At 43.5% G+C, this 20,340-nt stretch overlaps 1 protein-coding gene across 1 annotated transcript in view; it reads left to right on the top strand.

The window, feature by feature from the left end:
- Positions 1-20,340, top strand: part of LOC111970756 (plexin-B1-like) — a 149,773-nt gene that overhangs the window by 19,903 nt on the left and 109,530 nt on the right. Inside the window, exon 2 of the mRNA XM_070445843.1 lies at positions 9,515-9,605. The gene's annotated coding sequence lies outside the window, so the exon portion shown is untranslated. The remainder of the gene's footprint in view (positions 1-9,514; positions 9,606-20,340) is intronic.

Below are 20,340 nucleotides of genomic sequence, written 5' to 3'. Positions count from 1 at the left end.
CACACACACACACACACACACACACACACACACACACACACACACACACACACACACACAGAGCATCAGATGTGTTCAGCACAGCTGGCCTAATAAGCTCGAGCTGGAGGGAATTCTGGTAGCAGAGAGCGACTGTCAGGACTCAGACATCACATGCGTATACTTTAAAAAACACACGCACTTTAAAAAACACACGCATACACACTTGGTGCGTACTTCTTGCAAATTCACAGTGTTTAACGGACACTAGTTTTGGTCTGTGACCATCAAAGTATTCCAAAGTTTGTGCAAAGTGAACACTTGTTTATGTCTTCATATGCAAATATACAGGCTGGGTGGAGAACATAAACATGAGAAAGAACCTTGACCTATTCTTCCGTTATGCCTTTATTTTTGTACCGTCCAAGCACGCAGTCACAGTTTCGGCCGAGCACATTCCACAGATTTAGGGGTTAACCCCAAAAATGTAAGGAAGTGGGTTGAAAATAAAAACACCCACTTGTCGTGAAGACGAACACACAGATCTCCGGGGGCTGAGATACAATGAAAGGGTTTTTATTGTGTTGCCTGTGAATGTAGCTGGCATGGTCATTGGCAGCTCATGTTTCAGTGTATGGGCCTTAGTCTCTGTACACTCTGAACTGTCTGTTGGATCCAGCAAAGTTAATTCATCTATTTTGTACTCAGGAGGACATGTTAGTTATAGCTGAACTGACACCGTGGGTTTGAGTCAGAAGTCTTGACTGTTGTCCACAGGACAGAATTCTACAACATTTGCCTTTTTATTGACTCTTCACTTGAGCAATGAGTGTTGGGACAAGACATCGTTTATGAGGGTGTTGTTGACCTTGTGGGTTGAAATAGGACTGCACTTGTTTTTACCAGTCAAGGTGAAGAAGGCACCGTGTTGCCAAAATTTTGGTTATTAGCTTTACCCATTAAATAGTGTTGGTTATTAGCTTTACCCATTAAATAGTGTTGGTTATTAGCTTTACCCATTAAATAGTGTTGGTTATTAGCTTTACCCATTAAATAGTGTTGGTTATTAGCTTTACCCATTAAATAGTGTTGGTTATTAGCTTTACCCAATAAATAGTTGGGAGCATGTATAGAGTGTGCGACTTTCTTTTTCTACARTTTACTCTTCGTTAGTCAGCTTCTCTAAAACATTTGGGTGTGCGGTGTGAGTCAGCTAATGCTTTCTACCAGGGCCGGGATAATACCAGCATCGCAATACTCGTTAGTATCATGGCAAGGAAACAAAAACAGATTTAATTTCTTAAGGAAAACAGCCCTAATGTTGGAAATAAACATCATTGTTTATTTTCCAAGCTATTGTACACACTATTTTATGTACTATTTTACACACTATTTTACATTCAAAGGGTTTTTAAAGGACCAAAGAGTTTGTGCTTTGTTTACATTTTTGCCATGGAAAAAATATTGCCATCCTGGTTTCAAAACATCCTTACTTTTTACTAGATCGCTCAAGGTGAAGACGCAACAGTAGTCAATTATCAATGCTTATCAACGGTAACCAACAATTGAAATGCTATTTCTAGAGCTTATAGACATCACTGGAATAGCCACTTGCTCGATGACCCTGAACCTCCCCCATAGAGCTTCGACAGTCAATCCGTTTCCCATCGACTGCACGCCACAAATTGATTGTCCTGACACTCCCACGACCACATGTCCTAGATAGCAGAAGTCTGTCGACAAGCCGTGGTCTCATTTTACTAGGAGTCTCTCGTTACTACTGGTCTCAATGACTTGAGCGATGGCTCTTTGATTTCTCCTCCTCCAAGTTTTGACATTCAAACATTATAATGGAACATGTGCTGATCTTAACCTCAAGCTTGAGGAAATGGTTTTCATCACAATGTCTGCACCCTCTTTATCAAGTCAATAATGTATTTCAAAAAGCCTATATCATCTTGGTGGTTGATCCTGCTGCTGCAAACAGTCATTGGTCAGACATACTTGGCCTTAGCAGTTTTTCAAATGATCAGATTTGACTTGAAAAGCAGCTTATTGCAGCATTTGATGGCTACAGATATGAACAATCATCTCAGAGGCTGGAGATGCATCTTCCCATGGATCTTCTCTCCTCCCCTGTTTGTGTTTGTTAAATCAAGTGGAACAAATCATGGAATGAACTTTTTCATTTAACTTTCTGATTAATTAGCTGATTTTGGCTCTAAGATAGATCCTTAATCTACTGGTTTGTTCCAATCTGTTGGTTTTCATTGAGTTGAACGTTTTGGAGAAGTGAAGAGTGTAGGATAACTCTGTGGGAAAGAAATAAGCACAGTGAGAAATATGAAGTGGAAAATTCTAGTCGCACTGTCTCGTATTTCTTAGCCCATAAAAGACAGGTGTTGAATAAGTTGCATGTTAGCATGAGTCAAGTTTACTTCTCTCCTTGGGATGACTGGTCAAGTTGCTAACAACGCTAGACAGTGTGAAAATACTAATGATGATCCTTTAGAAGGAAAGTAACAAACATTTCTCAATCTGTAAGTGACAAGAAAAAAAGCCTATCACTTCTGAATTCAGATGAAATTTTGATGCAAAAAACCTTTTGAATCAGGAACACAATGTGCTTTTGTTACAAAACCGTACGACCAACTTCCTCTGCCCCCAGTCATCATTACTAGTCACTAAATTGTCATGCTAGAAAGGACCAACCCTGGCAATATCGTCAGAACTGATTTGCCATATTTTGCAGAGACTATGGTCAGGCTGCTGGAGAAAGGCCAATGTCACCCACTGACACATTTTACGTTGAGGATTTCCATTCACACCGGTTACCCGTAGCTGCTGATTTATGACATCAGTTATCATGTTGACCAAATCCTGCTTTGATTTTGTATTTCAAGATGTTTCTTGCTGCACTTATCTATGCGTAGTCACTTTACCTTCATGTATAAATGACCTGGACTAACCTGTACCCCCACACATTGACTCGGTACCGGTACCCCCTGTATATAGCCTCATTACTAACCTGTACCCCCACACATTGACTCGGTACCGGNACCTGTACCCCCACACATTGACTCGGTACCGGTACCCCCTGTATATAGCCTCATTACTAACCTGTACCCCCACACATTGACTCGGTACCGGTACCTCCTGTATATGGCCGCATTGTTATTTTATTTTTTWAACTTTCGTTTATTTAGTAAGTATTCTCTTAACCAACAATGCTGTTAGGAAAATAAAGTTAAGGGCTTGTAAGTAAGTATTTCACGCAAAGATCTACACCTGATTTTGATTTGATTTGCAGATTTAGCATGCTGCTTGGAACATGACTGGAATCATATGCGATGAACCAGAATTCTGCGTTTGGTTGTAGACCAGTAAGGCCAGGGCCTGACACAACAAAACCGCATGAACAACACAGTTCTTTTCACTCCGTAGACCCTGGAATGGCTCTCTGTTGTGATCTCTGGAGATGTGTGAAAGACTGTCAGACAGGCGACAGGGACGGCCCGGCCCATCAAGCATGTAGAGAAGGGGGAGGGTCCAAGAGACCATCGAGGCGTGGAGGAGAGGGTGAGTGGGGTGGGACAGCTAGAGGGACGTTGACGTCTCATCCTGGAGTTAGGTCTCACCTGCCTACTTTTCTAACTGATAGCCCAGGCGTGCGTGCCTGATAGCCCAGGCGTGCGTGCCCTAAACTGCACATTAATGTGTTCTTTTCCACTTACTGAAAACTGAAACATGTTGATGTGAATGGGAGATTTTGCACACAAACACCACGTGTCATTGTCGGATTAAAATGATCGGCTTACTCCCAGTGCGTGAAATTACAGATATGCAGTGGAAACTTAATGAAGTAGCCATACAAATATAGGTTAACGCTCATCATTTTGTCCTATTTTGACTGAAAACACAATTCAACTTAATGAGTTCGCTGTCATAAGGGCTGAATGAGTTTCTATCTCATCAGAGTGAGTGGCGGGGCCCATTCTCTCCCAGTTCTTATTATGAAGTAACATGAGTAATTCTGGTTAGTGCATCACATGCCTTCAGAATTAGGGCTCCAAAGAACATTCTCTTTTTGATAATGTGAAGTAGGCTGGCTCCACAAACTGCCAGTGGGCCCCTCTGACTCACCCATGATGCTATATAGTGTACTCTTATTAAGAAACTGAAGCCTCAGTCCTTTGTTACATTTGTTTTGGAGGACTGTGCCTGCATAGACATAACGTTTGTGTAGTCTGGGGAGCCGATAACCTATTGTTAGTTAGGGAAGGAAGAAATGAGGATAGCATCAGCCACGTGCCAAGTGGCTGGAGAGGGCAAGGCCTTTTGGACAGGATGTTGTGAGGTTATATTTGGGACCCTTTTATCTTCTGCTTGACAGGGAAAATGAAAACAGTATATTTTTTTGTATTTAGTTATAGCCCCACCATGGCCAAAGAAGGACTGTCTGTGGTAGTTTTAAGAGCAACAGCTTAACCACAAAATAATTATGGCATTGTTGGTTTTGATGACACTGTGCTATTTCAGTTTTTTTTATGTGTTAGGGGAATGTGTGTTCCAAACCCACCATAGAGGAAGAATAGACAAGCAGGTTGTGTGTGTGTGTGCGCATAGCTGGCCAATGTTTTTACAAGAACATCGTTGAGATTTATCTCATCACTCTTATAGTCAATGAACAGATCATATGCTCATTTTCAATATTTATTTAGTTTGCCGACGATTATGGGAACTATGTTTGTTTTAGAATGTCCTCTTTTTGAAGTTCCATTTTCTCACAGCAGCCTTTATATTGAAGGTTTGAAGTTGCTATGACGAATCCACGTTTTCCCCCAGGCTGTTTACAGCCAACTAGTTTCTGAAGTTCCGTGTGGTTTTCCCCCAGGCTGTTTACAGCCAACTAGTTTCTGAAGTCCCGTGTGGTTTTCCCCCAGGCTGTTTACAGCCAACTTGTTTCTGAAGTCCCGTGTGGTTTTCCCCCAGGCTGTTTACAGCCAACTAGTTTCTGAAGTCCCGTGTGGTTTCCCCCAGGCTGTTTACAGCCAACTTTGTTTCTGAAGTCCCGTGTGGTTTTCCCCCAGGCTGTTTACAGCCAACTTGTTTCTGAAGTCCCGTTGGTTTCCCCCAGGCTGTTTACAGCCAACTTGTTTCTGAAGTCCCGTGTGGTTTTCCCCAGGCTGTTTACAGCCAACTTGTTTCTGAAGTCCCGTGTGGTTTTCCCCCAGGCTGTTTACAGCCAACTTGTTTCTGAAGTCCCGTGTGGTTTCCCCCAGGCTGTTACAGCCAACTTGTTTCTGAAGTCCCGTGTGGTTTCCCCAGGCTGGTTACAGCCAACTTGTTTCTGAAGTCCCGTGTGGTTTCCCCAGGCTGTTACAGCCAACTTGTTTCTGAAGTCCCGTGTGGTTTTCCCCAGGCTGTTTACAGCCAACTGTTTCTGAAGTCCCGTGTGGTTTTCCCCCAGGCTGTTTACAGCCAACTTGTTTCTGAATCCCGTGTGGGTCCCCCAGGCTGTTTACAGCCAACTTGTTTCTGAAGTCCCGTGTGGTTTCCCCCAGGCTGTTTACAGCCAACTTGTTTCTGAAGTCCCGTGTGGTTTCCCCCAGGCTGTTTACACCAACTTGTTTCTGAAGTCCCGTGGTTCCCCCAGGCTGTTTACAGCCAACTTGTTTCTGAAGTCCCGTGTGGTTTTCCCCCAGGCTGTTTACAGCCAACTTGTTTCTGAAGTCCCGTGTGGTTTCCCCCCAGGCTGTTACAGCCAACTTGTTTCTGAAGTCCCGTGTGGTTTTCCCCAGGCTTGTTACAGCCAACTTGTTTCTGAAGTCCCGTGTGGTTCCCCAGGCTGTTTACAGCCAACTTGTTTCTGAAGTCCCGTGTGGTTTTCCCCAGGCTGTTACAGCCAACTTGTTTCTGAAGTCCCGTGTGGTTTCCCCCAGGCTGTTTACAGCCAACTTGTTTCTGAAGTCCCGTGTGGTTTTCCCCCAGGCTGTTTACAGCCAACTTGTTTCTGAAGTCCCGTGTGGTTTTCCCCCAGGCTGTTTACAGCCAACTTGTTTCTGAAGTCCCGTGTGTTTTCCCCAGGCTGTTTACAGCCAACTTGTTCTGAAGTCCTGTCGGTTTCCCCCAGGCTGTTTACAGCCAACTTGTTTCTGAAGTCCCGTGTGGTTTTCCCCCAGGCTGTTTACAGCAAACTTGTTTCTGAAGTGTGGTGTGGCAGTGATTATTTTTTTTTGTAATTCTCTGTACGTCTGACCTGATTTACGTTGAGTTGGCCCCATTCGGCCCAGTTAAAAAAGGCCTTGTTTATTTGGAGCGCCGGTCATGTCTGCGAGGGCTTTTAGTACAATGAGTGTGATGTCACCCGCCCAAAGTGTGTGTGTGTGTGTGAGGGAGGGTACAATTACCCCTCTGTTTAGTGCTGGTGACCCCTTTTGGCAGGGGTGAAATGGGTCATTGAAATGGGTCCAGTCCATTTCATGGCCACAATTTTACCCATTTTAAGGTAACTGTCCAGTGAAATTCTCACTCGTATCCAAATAAATAATGTTGTTGACGGATTTCTATGCTCGTATTTGTGGCCAAAGCATAAATTGGAGAGAAAAAAACTCTTCAAAACCCCCACCTCAGACTTGTTTCACAGACTGTTTAAAAAATGCTTGCTATTAGAAGATAATAGAGGATAATAGCTGGCCAATCAGTGGTTTGTATTGTATTTGTATTTGTATTTGTATTGACCCGTATACCACACCATTCTGTTGTTGGGGTACGTCCACACCATTCTGTTGTTGGGGTACGTCCACACCATTCTGTTGTTGGGGTATGTCCACACCATTCTGTTGTTGGGGTACGTCCACACCATTCTGTTGTTGGGCTACGTCCACACCATTCTGTTGTTGGGCTACGTCCACACCATTCTGTTGTTGGGCTACGTCCACACCATTCTGTTGCTGGGCTACGTCCACACCATTCTGTTGTTGGGGTACTTCCACACCATTCTGTTGTTGGGGTACATTGCATTGCACTGATAAACAATGGGAAATTGTAGCCTACTCGTCCTTCTGCAGCTTGCCTGCAACCAAGCGCCCAAGCTAACTGGCTAAAGTTGGCTAGCTTGCTAGCTAGCTACTTTCAGACACAAATGAGAGAACACCTCACTCTGACCATTTTACTCACCCTAGCAGAGCTGGTTAGCTAGGCTGTTTATATGTGATATAGAGCATTCTTGACTAACAATTACTTTTTTTGCCTACGTTTACTGACACCGGTCATATTCAACCGGTGTTGCGTTTGTAAATTCATCAGTTCTTCTACTCTGTGGCACACTCAGACGAGAAACTGGGAATTTGATATTTTTGACTGATTGTCTGTTTCATATCTGCAAGGTAGTTAAAACACTGTCAGTTCCACTTTTTTAAGTCTTAAAAGCATCCTGCTTAAAACCTCCATTAAATTAAAGTGAATGGTGGTGTGTCACAAGTGCCTTTACACAATTCCATCAAGCCCAACCCTACAGCCCTACAACATACCATTTGCTTCCTGTCAGATGTAGTCAATTCCATCAAGCGCAACCCTACAATATACCATTTACTTCCTGTCAGAGGTAGTCAACAGCTGACAATGCAAGATGTGCATACAGTGTAGATCTGTGATAAAGGTTTACACTATCTAGCTATTCTTACTATTTCTGATAAGGTTATCTGTAGACTGTCTGCTTGACCTGAGGGACCATTGTTCTACTAATCCCTGAATGGGAAGTCTTATGGGGAGAACAAAAAAGATCTAAGATGACAACGTTCTCCATTTCAGCCTCCACCAAACTGCATGMAGATAAACATTCAGGTTAAAACGATGAACCAAACAATATCCAATATACTGTATATCCATTTGTCTTCATTCAGACGTCAACTCAGGCTCTAGCAGTCAATGTCTAGGTAGTGATAAATTAATGGGTTCGTTTATCACGGACCTAGCAGCTCAGGTTTTCCCTTGGGTCTGTGCTTGCCTCACCTGAGGGAAGCGTTGCGCGGCTTGACCCGACAGATCCAGATATAGGAAGTTTCACAAATGAGCCAGGGCTCAGCTGGCGAAAGGCCTCAGGGTTTTAATGTGTCGCCATGGCGACGACAAAATGCTAAGACAGCATATGCTAATACAGTGCAGACCCCGGGCAGAAACATATTGTTTACTTACCACTGTCTTTTTACTACCTGTAGGGATTTATGGAGATTCTCCAGGTTTGACCAAATGTTGGCGCTGTTTACAGGCAGTATTCCTTGACAATGGCTGTCTTTTTTAACTCCTTTGCAGAAGTGAATAACATCCCTTACAATCACCTAAGATGCATAGTCAAGGTGCACAAYGTGATTTTCAGTCTGGGAATAAGCTTAAAGTCCTACTCCAGTCGCCTTTTCAGCTCATATCACCTGATTTTACTTAACAAAAGGCACATCTCAATAGGTGGTCCAGGTGTGCTCTGACGTGGGGGGGGGGGTTCCTCTTTGTTCTCTATTGGGGGGAGGCTGATGACGTCAGTGGGCACCATCAGACCTCCTTGAATGTTCTACTCCATGAAGTTTGTACTTGTGTCTAAACAAAAATACCTATTTTGCTCAAAACATATATTTGTGTGTACGTTACTGTACTTATACATGGGATATTCAACAGGAAAAGTACCTATTTAATCTGGGTCTGGTAAACCAGCTTTGAAGTTGTTTCGTCTGGTCGGTCTTTGATCCATTTTTGTTTGGTGTTGCGAAATCACACTTAAGTAGGGTTAAGTGGTAGTCCGTTTAATTACTGACATTTACTCTGTTTTCTCTGGATGATTTATTTCATGTCTACACTTGTTCCTAACTGGTAACTGACCCGCTATGTCCAGTAATTCTCTGATCATGTCGTGTGGGAGTCTCTTTTAAAAGCACTACAATGGGCCCCGTTAAGGCGTCAGCATGCTGCAGTTCGGCTGGCGCCTAGCCGTGCTCGCATCACCCTTAAAAGACCTTCACTTGAAAAATGAGAAAAAAAGCGGCATTAGTACTGTTTGTCAATTTTGAGATGCCGTAGCCAGTATACACTTCCTCAAAATGGTCAGAATTGATCCAAGATAATTTAAGAAATCTCTTAATTCTGCCAGAGACATTTTAGTAGCACCTCCGACAAAGTCTGCCTTKACCTAATCCTGTAGGCCTCACCTGGGCAGTATGAATAATGATGGCGATCTATGACTCAAGCTAAACAATTCCATAAGTTTAGCTCCGGCCAGTGGGAGAAAGATCATTAGCATATAACTGCATATGTAGCAGCCTTCGAGTGATTGCTCTTCTGGGCCTATGATAATGTATTCATAATAGGATATTCTGTAGCCTAGTAGCAAGTACTTTCACTATTAACTAAATGCATTTATTTTGACTTCTATGTTTTCTTATATGCTTATCCACTGGTAGTGCAAACCTGTAAAATATTTTCTTTGCATGTTTTCAGCATCAACGTCTTTTTGTTGATTTTAATCTCCTCTCTTCTCCTTCTTCAGGTTTGGACTGGTGTACATGGGGGACCAGCAAGTGGAATTCTGGGATGTTTGCAATGTCAGCGAAGGAACAGTAGAACTTGTATTTCTACAGGTAAGAACCCTAAGTATTCATCTGTTTCTGATATGGGAGAATGGGTGCATGACTGACAGGAAGGAATACTGTGGGAATGGAACGGTATGCTCACACAATAAAACATGACCTCCACGTCATAGCCATCCACAGTTTCTCAATTTGGTCTTAAAAACGATATATGTAAGTTCGCTGTCACACGTAGAAAGGAGTGAGCAGACATCCTGCGCAGATCATCCCGAAGACGATTTCAGACATTTATCTTGGTAGAAAGTCTTATTTTAAAGGGGGCCATTGTGGCAACAGGAATATTCATTTTGACTTTCGAGACATTTCCTCTAATTCATCTTTAATTATGCAAATAGCTCTGGGCTTGGGATTGGAGCTTTCTACCCTCTGGTGACAAGTCCACTTCCATCGACCGCATCCCAACGCTTTCAGCAGCTATTTCAAGTGTCGACGTCTGGTCTCAATTACATCCCCAAACCAGAGGATTTGGCTGCTTTGAGGACCAAAGGGCACTCCTACAGTAGCTTTTATCCKTTTGTTTTCATATTTCCCTTTGGTTAGTCTTCCTTCCTTCTCCTCTTTGCCTTTTTTGGCCCAGCCAAGGATTATTTTATTTCTTCCTCCCATGCTGACCGTGGTTATGTAAACTTGCCTCTTCATCCCCCTTTGATTCCTCCCAGTCCAAGTTGCCACTTCGCCAGCTAGGAGCACTAGCTCCCACAAAGCCCAGTGTTTTGATTACGTTGTGGAATCGGATCAGGGACTATTTCTTCCCAGGCTGGCCGGGTGGGTGAAGGGGGGGAGGAAGTGGAGGGGGAGGATTGAAGGCGGAGGGTGGGTGCGTACGAGGAAGGAGGGTCGTTGTGTGTGTGAGCGAGCTGTTTACTCCTCCACTAACCTCTCCTCGTGGCCCTTGTGGCAAAGCAACCATATCCGTTTTATTCCCGTCTTTTTATTTCTGTCCTAACCCCATTATTAAACTTTTTCACACAAAAGCCAAACATTGAGGAAACATTGGGGAAACATTGGGGAAACATTGGGGAAACATTGAGGAAACACACCGGCCGTTCAGACCCTTTTCATCAGCACCCTTTGGACTCCCTCTATTCTAAGGCAAGTTGTCACCGTGATAAAAACATTTTGTTCTCAGTTTAGTAAACCCTTTTCCACTATTAGTCTTTCTCGTTGCCTGGTTAGACAAATGCTCCGGAAAATGCGGAAGAAAACCTTGAGGAAACTTAAAGCAGACATTTGTCAGTGGCTCGCTGTCACAGATTATCACTGAGTAACCTTTTGTCTCCATTAGTTCCCTTACCTCTCAGTATGGTCCCTAGCAGCCCTCAGCCAAGCGTGTGATATGAGCTCTGTTTAAACAGTACTTCCCGTGGCCTTGGAGCGTGTGCCTCCTGAGTGTCTTATTATTGTCTACGTTTTCACTGGGATTTGTCTGGGAGGGGACTGATTTTATGGTAACTATGTACACACAGTGATTTCTTGAGGGAGTTGTGTTTTGGTTGACTGCTGGGGCCTCCCCACGTCCAGTAGCTCTCCTGGTGCCCTGCCTCTGTGTGTTTAGCCAGCTGCTCATCTCTCTCTCTCCTCTCACACACAACACACACACACACACACACACACCACACACACACACACAACACACACACACACACACCACACACACACTCATATTACAGGGAAATTATCAGCCAGAGCAGACAGGAAACCAGCAGCCACACTGCAGGGGAGGTATGTGTGTGTGCCTGCATGCCTGAACTTTACCCCCAGCAGAGAGGGACTCCCTGAACATCACACACCTGGTCTAGACACTATTATAACCACAGTGCTATAACAATCAGACCGTGTAATGGTGTCATTCAAAACCCATTGCACAATTTACTTTAGGATTGGTCTTTTAGGAACCATCAGCAACAGTACTTATACCACGAGAGAGAATAGATAAGATCAATTATGTTACTAAGGTACAGCAGATGTGGAATGTGTTGTTCTGAACTGTGTCCTGTGATTTGAGGGGTAGGGAAATGAGATGCAAAGTATGGTGGCGCTCAATCTGCTCAGTCTACTCACCATGTATTGTTTCAGTCAGGTCTATTGATTTAAAATGGTATTTTGTGTAACTGGACTCCATGCTAAGATCCATGATTGCAGCTTTGTTCCTTGTTTGGCAGTCCTGTTCAACTCCAGACTGACCATGGCAGGCAGTTTTGAAACCAAGCCTAAAGGAACAAATACCAAACCACTTCGGCACTCAGACTTGTGTAAACACGCACCACACACACACACACACACACACACACATACACACACACACTTCCACTGACGTTAGTATTGCTACAACCCTTGCATTCAGGCCTCTGCAACAGAACCTTGAATAAAGAAATTAGCCTCTAAGTTATTTTTTTTCTGCTTTGCCTTTAGCCATGTCTTTCTGCATGACCATACTCACACCTGAAAGAGTTAATATACAGCCGTCATGTAATCAGCAGTCTCGATCTACATAGTCTCGGTGTAGAGTAAGGTGACTTTCCTTCAGCGACGGAGCAGTATTCATAACAAGCAGGCAGAAGTAATCAAATCATGTCCCTTTTAATCTCCGTCTAACAMACGATGTCTGGCTGTAATGCATTTGGCCAAATCGAAGAAACGGAGGGAGAGGTAACACTCATTCAGAGGTCGTCCTCCGTTCCCTGTCATCCAATGTCACCTCCATCCATACCTCTCTTCTTCTCGCTCCGCAGAAACAGTCTGGAGTCGTAATCACCACTTGACTGTTTCTGTGACATTCACATGGCCAGCTGTTGATGCTCCAGGGCTGTAGAGTAGACTTCCCCCTTTATCAAAAATGTTTTGTGTCTAATGCTCCGTTGCTCAAGTACAGAACATTCCTAAGGTTATTAGACATGGGAGGGGTAGTGTTTTAAGATTTGGTTCCTCACCTTTGATGCAGTGGACTTAAATATCCTGCACTGTCAAAGAAAGGCTTTGAAATGGTAGAACTGGGTCAATCCCTTGACAGGTTTGCAACTGTGCATACGGTCGTGTAGAACCATTCTGTGTTGCCAGTTGTTAGACCATAGTGGCTCAKTTGGTAGAGCAAAGCACTTGCAGCACCAAAGGTTTCGCATTCCTGCTTGGGCCACCTACAGTGCATTCGGAAAGTACTCAGACCCCTTTTCCCACATTTTACATTACAGCTTATTCTAAAATGGATTAAATCATTTCCCCGCTCATCAATCTACACACAATACCACATGACAAAACAAAACAAATTTTTTAGACATTTTTGCAAATGTATTAAAAATAAAAATATGTTTTTACATAAGTATTCAGACCCTTTACTCAGTACTTTTTTGAAGCACCTTGGGCAGCGATTACAGCCTCGAGTCTTCTTGGGTATGACGMTACAAGCTTGGCACACCTRTATTTGGAGTTTCTCTCATTCATCTCTGCAGATCCTCTCAAGCTTTGTCAGATTGGATGGGGAGTGTCACTGTACAGCTATTTTCAAGTCTCTCCGGAGATGTTAGATCGGGTTCAAGTCCGGGCTCTGGCTTGGCGACTCAAAGACATTCAGACTTGCCCCAAAGCCACTCCTGAGTTGTCTTGGGTGTGTGCTTAGGGTCGTTGTCCTGTTGGAAGGTGAACCTTCGCCCCAGTCTGAGGTCCTGAGCGCTCTGGAGGTTTTCATCAAGGATCTCTCTGTACTTTGCTCCGTTCATGTTTCCCTCAATCCTGACTAGCCTCCCAGTCCATGCCGCTGAAAAACATCCCCACAGCATGATGCTGCCACCCTCATGCTTTACCATAGGGATGGTGCCAGGCTTCCTCCAGACGTGACGCTTGGCATTCAGGCCAAAGAGGTCAATCTCAGTTTCATCAGACCAGAGAATCTTGTTTCTCATGATCTGAGAGTTGTTAGGTGACTTTTGGCAAACTCCAAGCTGGCTGTAGGGTGCCTTTTTACTGAAGAGTGCCTTCCATCTGCCCACGCTACCATACAGCCCTGATTGGCGGAGTGCTGCAGAGATGGTTGTCCTTCTGGAAGGTTCTCCCGTTTCCACAGAGGAACTATGGAGCTCTGTCAGAGTGACCATCGGGTTCACCTCCCTGACCAAGGTCCTTCTCCCCCAATTACTCATTTTGGCCAGGCGGCCAGCTCTAGKATGAGTCTTGGTGGTTCTAAACTTCTTCCATTTAAAAATGATGGAAGCCACTGTGTTCTTGGGGACCTTCAATGCTGCTGAAATGTTTTGGTACCCTTCGACAGATTTTGACTCGACACAATCCTGTCTCGGAGCTCTACAGACAATTCCTTTGACCTCATGGCTTGGTTTTTGCTCCGACATGCACTGTCAACTGTGGGACCTTTTTATATAGACAGGTATGTGCCTTTCCAAATCATGTCCAATCAATTGAATTTAACACAGGTGGACTCCAATCATCTCAAGGATGATCATCTCAAGGATGATCAATGTAAACCAGATGCACCGGAGCTCAATTTCGAGTAGTATAGCAAAGGGTCTGAATACTTATGTAAATAAGGTATTTCAGTTTTTAAAAATTCTATAAATTTGCAAAAATGTCTGAACCTATTTTCGCTTTGTCATTATGGGGTATTGTGTGAAGGTTTAGGAAAAACATGTAATACATTTTAGAATAAGGCTGTAACGTAACAAAATGTGGAAAAAGTKAAGGGTCTGAATACTTTCCAAACGCACCRTATAGATATAAATGTATACACGCATGACTAAGTTGCTTTGGATAAAAACTTCTGCTAAATGTCATGTGTTATGTTATACACTCACCGGCCCCTTTATTTGGTACACCACCCCGTTCATGAAAATGGATCGCTCCTACAGACAGTGAGTCATGTGGCTTGCTATATAAAGCAGGCAGACAGGCATCGAGGCGTTCACTCACTGTTCAATTGAACGTTAGAATGGGTAAAACGAGTGACCTAAGCAACTTTGAGCGGGGCATGATCATCGGTGACAGGCACGGCGAATCCATTATCTCAGAAAAGGCTGCCCTCCTGGACTTTTGACGCACGACAGTGTCTAGAGTTTACAGAGAATGGTGCGACAAACAAAACATCCAGTCAGCGGCAGTCCAGGGGGCAAAAACAGTTGGTTGATGAAAGGGGTCGAAGGAGAATGGCAAGAATGGTACAAGCTAACAGGCGGACCCCAAACAGACAAATACAGGAGCAGTACAACAGTGGTGTRCAGAACTGCATCTCGGAATCCACAACTCGTCGCTGAAATAGTTAAATCTACTTATTTTGAAGGGGTGTCCACATACCTTTTTGTGTGTGTTTATTCACATTGCTCATATTTTGCCCAGATATTCATTTGGAATGACCTGGACTGCCTAAGAATGAGACGTACCAAATATGAAATTCATGGCGGATATTGTGTAGTGTGAAAGCCACTTAAGATACAGTACAGTCTCTGAGGATTTGGATTAATGCATCCAGGGTCAACTACTGCCAGGGTCAAGTACTGGAACTCTGTAARACATCTAGTAGTTTAACACTACATGAGCTATTCAGCTGTTCATTCAGCCATTTCTTTCTGACTTAGCTTCCTACATATGTTCAAAYGTTACTCCAAAAATACTTCAATAGGGGTTGAATTGTGCCCGTGGCAGCTCAACTGGGTCACAGCCTGCATTGTGGTTGGTTTTGCTATTCAAATGTGTTAATATGGGAAAATGTGCCGACCTTGCAGAACGACCGCTGTGGTTTTGTTCGCCTTTGTTTATTTGTTTGTGGGTTGGTCTTTGTTGTTTTTTGGCTGTGCGGATCTATGAAGACTTTCTAGTCTGTTTTGGTTGAACTTAAAATATTTATMTGGAATGTCCTCCATGGGAAATTAAATAATGAATGTTAAATGTGTCTTAAAAGAAAACTGGAGCATTTTTTCTATATACAGTAATATGTAGTATATCAATAATGTATATTTCCTTAAACAATTAGTTTTTTAAAACAGTATATTCTAGTTTTTCTGCAGTTAGGCAGAGTTGTTATATACAGTTGAAGTTTACATACACCTAGCCAAATACATTTAAACTCAGTTTTTCACAATTCCTGACATTTATTAATCCAAGTAAAAATGCTCTGTCTTAGGTCAGTTAGGATCACCACTTCATTTAAGAATGTGAAATGTCAGAATAATGTAGAGAGAATGATTTATTCAGCTTTTTTTTCATCACATTCCCAGTGGGTCAGAAGTTACATACACTCAATTAGTATTGGTAGTATTGCCTTTAAATTGTTTAACTTGGGTCCAACGTTTCAGGTAGCCTTCCACAAGCTTCCCACAATAAGTTGGTGAATTTTGGCCCATTCCTCCTGACAGAGCTGGTGTAACTGAGTCCGGTTTGTAGGCCTCCTTGCTCGCACAGCTTTTTCAATTCTGCCCACAGATGTTCTATAGGATGAGGTCAGGGCTTTGTGATGGCCACTCCAATACCTTGACTGTTGTCCTTAAGCCATTTTGCCACAACTTTGGAAGTATGCTTGGGGTCATTGTCCATATGGAAGACCCATTTGCGAACAAGCTTTAACTTCCTGACTGATGTCTTGAGATGTTGCTTCAATATATCCACATAATTCCCTACCTCATGATGCATCTATTTTGTGAAGTGGCACCAGTCCCTCCTGCAGCAAAGCACCCCCACAACATGATGCTGCCACCCCCGTGCTTCACAGTTGGGATGGTGTTCTTTGGCTTGCAAGCATCCCCCTTTTTCCTCCAAACATAACGATGGTCATATGGCCAAACGGTTCTATTTTTGTTTCATCAGACCAGAGGACATTTCTCCAAAAAGTACGATCTTTGTCCCCATGTGCAGTTGCAAACCGTAGTCTGGCTTTTTTATGGCGTTTTGGAGCAGTGGTTTCTTCCTTGCTGAGTGGCTTTTTAGGTTATGTCGATATAGGGCTCGTTTTACTGTAGATATAGTACTTTTGTACCTATTTCCTCCAGCATCTTCACAAGGTCCTTTGCTGTTGTTCTGGATTGATTTGTACTTTCGCACCAAAGTATATTCATCTCTAGAAACAGAACTCCTTCCTGAGCGGTAGACGGCTGCGTGGTCCCATGGTGTTTATACTTGCATACTATTGTTTGTACAGATGAATGTGTACCTTCAGGTGTTTGGTTCATCCTTGGGAGCAATTTCAGACTTGTGGAGGTCTACAATTTTTTCCCAGAGTTTTGGCTGATTTCTTTTGATTTTCCCATGATGTCAAGCAAAGAGGCACTGAGTTTGAAGGTAGACCTTGAAATACATCCACAGGTACACTTCCAATTGACTCAAATGATGTCAATTAGCCTATCAGAAGCTTCTAAAGCCATGAACATAATTTTCTGGAATTTTCCAAGCTGTTTAAAGGAACAGTCAACTTAGTTTTGTCAACTTAGTTTATGTAAACTTCTGACCCACTGGATTGTGATACAGTGAAATAATCTGTCTGTAAACAATAGTAGTCAAAACTACTTGTATCATGCACGAAGTAGATGTCCTAACCGACTTGCCAAAACTATAGTTTGTTAACAAGAAATTTGTGGAGTGGTTGAAAAACWAGTTTTAATGACTCCAACCTAAGTGTATGTAAACTTCCGACTTCAACTGTAGACGGCCTGATGATATTGGGGCTTTTTTCAGTGTTCTTCAGAAAATCTAGATTTATTTTGTCTTTCCCCTCCACCTTGATCCTGACGTTCACCTCCTCTCTCATTACCCAGTCTTTACCTCCCTCCCCCTCTCCATCCATCCTCACCCCGGAGATCGACGGAGGAGAGTACATGGGGAGAAAGACTGAGGAAGAAGCAGGAAAGAGGGAGTGAGAGAAAGAGGGGCAGACCTAAGACAATTGTAGACAGTAAAAATACAATGAAAGACTGGGACATAAGGACAAAGTGAGAGATGGTCAGAGAGAAAACCTAATCAAGAGAAACCAAGCTGTTAAAAGGAGAGCTAGAATGTGCAGAAGATCTATGGTCTCCGGCTGACTGGAGAATCCCCACGGGTACAGCGGTACAGTTAAACAAACATGGGACTGATCAGTAATGGACGCAGGTCCCCATGTACTTAGCCTGGACACAAACAAACAAACACTCACTCACTCACTTACTCTGCTATTCTCCTGGGGAGTTAATGCAAGTTGACAAATTGGGACCTGTCCCCTCTTGCTCCATGCTCTAGCCTCAGACAGGCCTCTCCAATTAGAGAGGGTCATATGAGGACTTATGGGCCATTCAACCTGGGTCATATGAGGACTTCAGGAAGCCTTGATTAAGGCCACTCAACCTGGGTTATATGAGGACTTCAGGAAGCCTTGATTTAAGTTTTATTTACTGTATGTGAAAATGGCCCGTGTGTGTGTGTGTGGTGTGTGAGGTGGGTAGTTGTCGTAGTGCCATGCCGATGGTTGTTTCTACCTGATAATAAAGGCAAGGGTGATTTGGGGCGGTTGGGTGTGCAGACATTGTTTTGTCATGGCTGGTCAGGAATCTGGACTGTGTTCAGTGTGTTGATGTGCAGTTATGATTTACCGTCTTTGATTGTATCTCAAGGACTGCTGAACAAGGCTCYCCTAACGAGGCTGGACCGCGATGGAGAGAGATTAATGAAGACGCTAGGGAATTGGAGGAGCAGAAGGTGGGCAAAAAAATGTGTGTGTAATTATCAGTCTCAGCATCTGTTACCGGACTTTATTTATTTATTTTTTAAACACAAAGATCCAATGGTCTGCTTTAGGAGAACGTAGCCTCTCTTCATCGTTGTCCAGTGCCAGAATGACTTTTCATAGAAGCCTCCTCAAAATCCCTTTGAAAGCTCTGATAAACACATTAATAGTCATTGACTTTCAAAAAATGGTGTATACACAAACCAACAGTCTACTTTAGCATGTTGGTGTGAATGATGTGCTGTGTAGTGATGTGTCCATAGTGGTTACTTTAGCTATGTGGCATGAGATCGAAGGATAGCGAAAGAGAGAGAGAGAGCGAGAGACCGAAGGATAGCGAAAGAGAGAGAGAGCGAGAGACCGAAGGATAGCAGAGAGAAGAGCGAGCAGACCGGAGGATAGCACGAGAGAAGAGAGAGAGAGAGAGAGAGAGCGAGTTAGCGAGAGCGACCGGAGGATAGCGAGAGAGAGAGAGAGAAAGAGACGGAGGATAGCAAGAGAGAGAGAGAAAGAGACACAGAGGATAGCAAGAGAGAGAGACACAAGGATGCAGAAGAGAGACAGGATAGCAAGAGAGAGAGACAGAGGATAGCGAGAAGAGAGACAGAGGATAGCGAGAGAGAGAGACAGAGGATAGCGAGAGAGAGAGAGACAGAGGATAGCGAGAGAGAGAGAGACAGAGGATAGCAAGAGAGAGAGAGACACAGAGGATAGCAAGAGAGAGAGAGACACAGAGGATAGCGAGAGAGGAGAGACCGTAGGATTGCAAGAGAGAGAGACACGCAGGAAGACCAAGAGGGGGTTTCTTATTCCTTCTGTTCCAATCAGCTCTATTGAAAACACAATGGACACCCTCCAGCACCCCAGCCTCCTCCTGCTGACCACAAATAGGACTCTGTGTGTGTGGAGGTTTGGGCGGATGTTGGAAGCTTAAAGAAAAGGGGGCGGGAGCGCACATGCACACACACAACCACAAATGTAAAGCACATGCACACACACAACCCAAAATGTAAACCTACCCACGCAGACACACAGACACAGTATGGACCTCGGTCCCACAGGGTCACTATAACCTCATGTAGACACAGATATCTGTCACACTCTTCTCCTGTTAACACTGACGGGCAGATCTAGAGGGGGCATTGATCCACACCCACCTGAACATGCTATCTATCTATACTACACACCTGTCCTCTGAACATGCCATCTATCTATACTACCACTGTCCTACCTGTAAATGTTATCTAACTATACACTGTCCTACCTGGACATGCCATCTACTACTATATATTACACTGTCCTACCTGTAAATGTTTTCTAACTACACACTGTCCTACCTGGACATGCCATCTAACTATATATAGCACTGTCCTACCTGGACATGCTATCTACATATATTATACACTGTCCTACCTGTAAATGTTATCTAACTACACACTGTCCTACCTGAACATGCCATCTAACTTATATTACACATGTCCTACCTGTAAATGTTATCTAACTATACACTATCCTACCTGGACATGCTATCTAACTATAATATACACTGTCCTACCTGGACATGCATCTAACTTACACTATCCTACCTGGACATGCTATCTAACTATAATATACACTGTCCTACCTGGACATGCCATCTAACTATACACTATCCTACCTGGATATGCTATCTACTACACTGCTCAAAAAAATAAAGGGAACACTAAAATAACACATCCTAGATCTGAATGAATAAAATATTCTTATAAATACTTTTTTTTTACATAGTTGAATGTGCTGAACAAAAAACACAAAAATGATCAATGTAATCAAATTTATCAACCCATGGAGGTCTGGATTTGGAGTCACACTCAAAATTAAAGTGGAAAACCACACTACAGCTGATCCAACTTTGATGTAATGTCCTTAAACAAGTCAAAATGAGGCTCAGTAGTGTGTGTGGCTCCACGTGCCTGTATGACCTCCCTACAACCGCTGGGCATGCTCTGATGAGGTGGCGGATGGTCTCCTGAGGGATCTCCTCCCAGATGGACTAAT

This window comes from Salvelinus sp. IW2-2015, linkage group LG11 (genome assembly GCF_002910315.2).
Source record: "Salvelinus sp. IW2-2015 linkage group LG11, ASM291031v2, whole genome shotgun sequence".
In the NCBI taxonomy this organism is placed as follows: Eukaryota; Metazoa; Chordata; class Actinopteri; order Salmoniformes; family Salmonidae; genus Salvelinus; species Salvelinus sp. IW2-2015.
Note: the sequence above shows the minus strand (reverse complement) of the source record. Positions and strands in the feature narration are given on the sequence as shown.